We start from the raw sequence: 4,556 nt of genomic DNA, 5'->3' as shown, positions 1-4,556 counted from the left end.
CAGTCTACGATGGCTTAATTGATTGATTTGTATTTTTTGTCACTGTGACTTACTTAAATCAAGGGACCATTTTGGTAACGTTGCATAATAAAAGCTAACCTAGTAGATTTAGTTCAGGAAAGACAGATATTTAGATAGATATAAATAATGATTTTAGTTGTCTTCGATGGTGGTGATTGAAATTAAATCGTGGAGGAACCGGATGATCGGACACAAACATTAAAATGATTCCCACTCGCCCAGACCCAGTTCAGTTTCTTTCGTTGTTAAAATACATTAATATTGATATAATTTTTTGTCATTAATTAGTTGGGTATCTTATCTTTTATCCAACATGCATTACCATGCTGTGGGTAAGAGGTGATCTAATTATGATATTAGTATTAGAGTAGCTAGCACACTCTGAAAAACAAATCTTATCGAAGAAAACTACTAGCTAGCACACTCTGACCAGAAAGACATCATCAACACTATCGAGAAAATATATCAGCAGTGAAATTTTCTTTGTTATATGAATCTTGTCATTCGCTTCTACTATTTCGAAGTCACTTCTTCTTGTAAGCATTTTTTTTAGGGATGTGTAAACAATACTATTCTTATCCATAATAACTAAAATGATAGGTTTAATAATTTTGCATACTGCTCATCCATCCTTGCTAATAATTTTTTTCTTTTATAAAAAAAAAAACTGATAACATATAGTATATATTATTCTCGCGTTTTGTTTTTATGGGGCAACTAATCATTTTTCATAAATGACGAGACTTTAAATGCATGATAAAAGCTACGTACATGTTAGTTTTTGATTGATAAACATACATACCCATGACCAATGTGTGAAAAAACAGCTACGTCAAGGTATCACGACTTCACCAATGTGGAGAAAGGGCGGTGGAAGTTTTGGCTTCAATATCAGATATCTTGTTACGTACTGGAAATTACGAAACAAGCTATTGGAAGGCCTGATTGTTATGGAGAGAGGTCATGAAGCTTAATTAAACCAACAAAAACATACACACTTATTGATTGGTAAAAAAAAGGAAAAAACTCCGAGTCAAACAATTTTTTAACCACGCGACGCAACGTAAAGTTAAAAAAGAAAAGTGTAAGTCAATTTGGGCCTGTTTATTATAAACTCGTGAGCTCTCTCCATAACAAAAAAGATTGGGAAAACAGAAACCCTAAAGGAATTTGTACATACATCAGACCGACGCAGGAGAACAAGATGATGAAACACACGCAAACGATTCTCGCAAAGGTGAGCAAAAATTATTCCTCTTTCGTTTCGTCCGGATTGGATTCCCCTTAACAATTTCGTTGTTTAAAAAAAAAAGAAAATATTAATATTGTTTGAATCGAAATCTGTAGTTTTGTGGAAGAGCGTATTCGACCATCGCCTCTTCCCGACTGTCCTCGAGCGTCAAGAATGGGTGGAAGGAGCAGGACTGCTTGGTTCTTTATGGACTATTTCTTGGTGGATTTTTTACCCATGGTTTCAAAAGTAAGTATGTATGGTTTTTTTGTTTTTTGTTTAAATTATTATTCTCAGTTTCAAATCCCAATTGTGAACTTTTTGTTTATTATTATTGTTGTTGTTGTTAACTAGTATATTTTTACCAAAGTCAAATTGATTACTCTCACAGATGTTTACAAGAGAAGAGAGCATTGGCACAAAGTAGACAGAATGCAAAACGAGCACGTCAAGCGTTCAAAGGAGCTGTATATATGATACATCTGAACGCTATCGTAAAGTAAGTAAAAAAGTTTGATTCACAATTTATTTTCTGTTTTTCTCTACTTTTAAGAATTATCTTTCATTTCAATTTTATTTTTCTAGTATGCAAAAAAATAAAAATCACCATAACTTTGGTTATGTTGCAGGCAATAATGCAGGAGGAGCGTAAGTCTAGGCCATGAGCGGAGCAATTCAGTCTAATCCAATGTTACTTTTATTTTGGACTAGTATGTGGATTTGGTGTAATGCTTTGGTTGCATGCTTTTATGGGTTTGTTGTTAAATACTACTACTACTACTCTTAGCTAAATGGAGATGCAATATGTAATGTATGGATCCTCCTGTTTTAATGGTTTTCCTGAGAGCATTTTTGTTTATTTTATTTCCCTTCCCCTGCATATCGCTTCTTCATTTTATATCCTCTGAGCACTTTGTTGTTTATCTATCTTTCCCTGCATAATATGCTGCTGCTGAAAGGCCACATGATTGGTTGACTAAAATAAGATTCTTTGATTCTTTTCTGTGACTCCATTTCTAGCTCAGGGCAAAACTTGTTTTGCATTTTCTGCTTTGTTGCACACTGGTATCTTTGAACTTTTTTGTTATTATTGCCTGAGGGTCTTGTCTTGGTGCTTTAATGGTTCCACCCGCACATTACCAACCAACCATACAAGTTCTTCACCTCACACAACTATGAAAGGAAAGAAACACAACATCATCAAACTCTTTTCTCTGTACTGCGAAAATATATATAAGTTATTTTGTTTGCATTCTCATCCCGAATATATATGTATATCCTTATCCTTGTCTTGATCTCCTGTGATTCTCAAAGAGCAACATCAGCCTATAGGACCCAAATGCTGCTCACTGCTCGTTACATAAGGTATGTTAAGATTCTTTCTTACTCCTAAGCTGATGTTATTATGGTCCTGTTCTTGGCACTCTTAACAAAATACAGAGTCGAAGAAGTTTTCTGTCTATTCCATTGAAGAGTTGCGATTACATATATATAGAAGAGTTGAACAGAAAGATGAAATCTAGGAGACAATTTAACTAGTTACAACAAACGAAGCTTCTGTTGCGGAGAGCTTCCCAACCAGAAGATAAATAAGATGCTCCGTATATACTTCAGTTAACAGACCCAATGTTGACCATCAATAACCGATATAACCAAACCAATCCCAATAACTCTGCAGTCTCTTGGCTAGCTAAACCCTCTAAAATCAGTTTTGGTATTGGTTTTATAGCAGTTAAATAGATGAGTTGAGGAGTTCAATTGAAGAGGCACCTGACTAACACAGAATCATGTTTTGCTACAATAGCAGAACAATGCATAAGCGATTCGAAGGAGAAAAATAGAGGACGAGTTGGCGGCGCTGTGAACTTTTTTTGTTTGTTCTCAGCTTGTAGTTTTATAAATTAGATATATGAGCGATTAGTAGTTTAGGAAGCGGTAGCTTTAAGAGCTTGTTGCAATGTTGTATATGTAGAACATTCCAAACCCCAGAAACATTTCTTCCTCTATTTGTCAAGATGCAGCAGCAATCAAAAGATATTTTGTTGGTAAAAAAGAACATCTTTATCAATGTTACCAATCCTCAAGATTCACAACATTACTAGTAGTAGTAATATTTGGACCACGACCATTTAGCAAAAGGGCATAATACAAATGACAACAAAACCAAATAACCAAATAGTCTTCGTCTTGTTTTGTCTTATAATAATTTATTAGTTAAGGTAATGGATAGATAGAAAGTGCATTATTAATCTTGGCTTCTTGTTCATCCAGAAATTTCTCGTCTCTGATGAGGCTCTGCAAGAAGAATCATTATCTGAGAGGATTGGTAAGAAAGAAAATGTAAGGTTATATATAGATTGCAAAACCTAAAATCTAATCACCTCTTCAACTTCTTGAACTTGCTTTGAGACGGGGGGTGATGTCAGACCACCTGAGGAAAGCAAACCAAAACGAAAACCGAACGAACATTGTTAAAAAGAAGAGAAGTAGAGAAGATGGTTCCAAACTTTTTACAGTGAAAACAAAAAAACGTACCCAACACGTAACCAACACCCAAAAAAACACCTTTATAGCAATATTCAACAATTTTCTTGCCCACGGTGGTGGTAGTCACATCTACCAAATTGATTGAAGCAAAAATATCAGATATGAATGAATACAAACGAATTGATCAAAAAGATGCACAAAGATATTACTGCAAATTCTCACCGGTGGATGAAAAACCACGATACTGCAACCTCCCCATGCGACAAGACTGCAAAATTTTTCAATTAAGACGGACAAGAGACAAAACCTTCTGTGAACAAAGAAAAGAAGACAAAGATCTCTCGATTACCTTGTTAGCAACGTTGCTTCCTAGGAACCGCATCATCTTCAGCTCAGTCGAATTTGGTCGGGAATAAATTTTAAGGGTTTCCAAGGGATTTTTCTTCTCTTTTTTTTTTTTGGTTCTTTTATTGTTGTCAATTTGGGCCTTCTTATACTGATTGGCCTGTTACCTAAGCCTTTTCTTTCCTGACAGTACCACCAAAGGTTACCGGGAATGGCTGAGCTGGAGGGGAGAGGAGGTGACGTGGACACTGAAGAACGCTGCAGGATTTTTTATATAAGATCCTGACCGTTGAATTTAGGAATAGCATATCTGTATGTAAGCACTCCCGACGATTGGTCGTTCCCGGACTGCACGTCTGTCCACTACCTTCTCCTGATTAATTTTGTGTTATACTATTACTTGTAAAAAAAACCTGGGTTAAATAAAACCTCTATCAATATATATAACATGTTTAATGTAGAACCGAAAAAC

The 4,556-nt window shown here is 35.3% G+C and overlaps 1 long non-coding RNA gene across 1 annotated transcript; it reads left to right on the top strand.

Annotated features, from left to right (window-relative positions):
• On the top strand, positions 1,170-1,721 carry LOC104729680. Its single transcript, XR_002034599.1, has 3 exons — positions 1,170-1,258; positions 1,369-1,501; positions 1,644-1,721. It is a non-coding gene; the product is annotated as an uncharacterized LOC104729680 (long non-coding RNA).

Source organism: Camelina sativa, chromosome 12, assembly GCF_000633955.1.
Source record: "Camelina sativa cultivar DH55 chromosome 12, Cs, whole genome shotgun sequence".
Classification (NCBI taxonomy): Eukaryota; Viridiplantae; Streptophyta; class Magnoliopsida; order Brassicales; family Brassicaceae; genus Camelina; species Camelina sativa.
The sequence above is the reverse complement of the archived record's forward strand: the minus strand, read 5'-3'. Positions and strand labels throughout refer to the sequence as shown.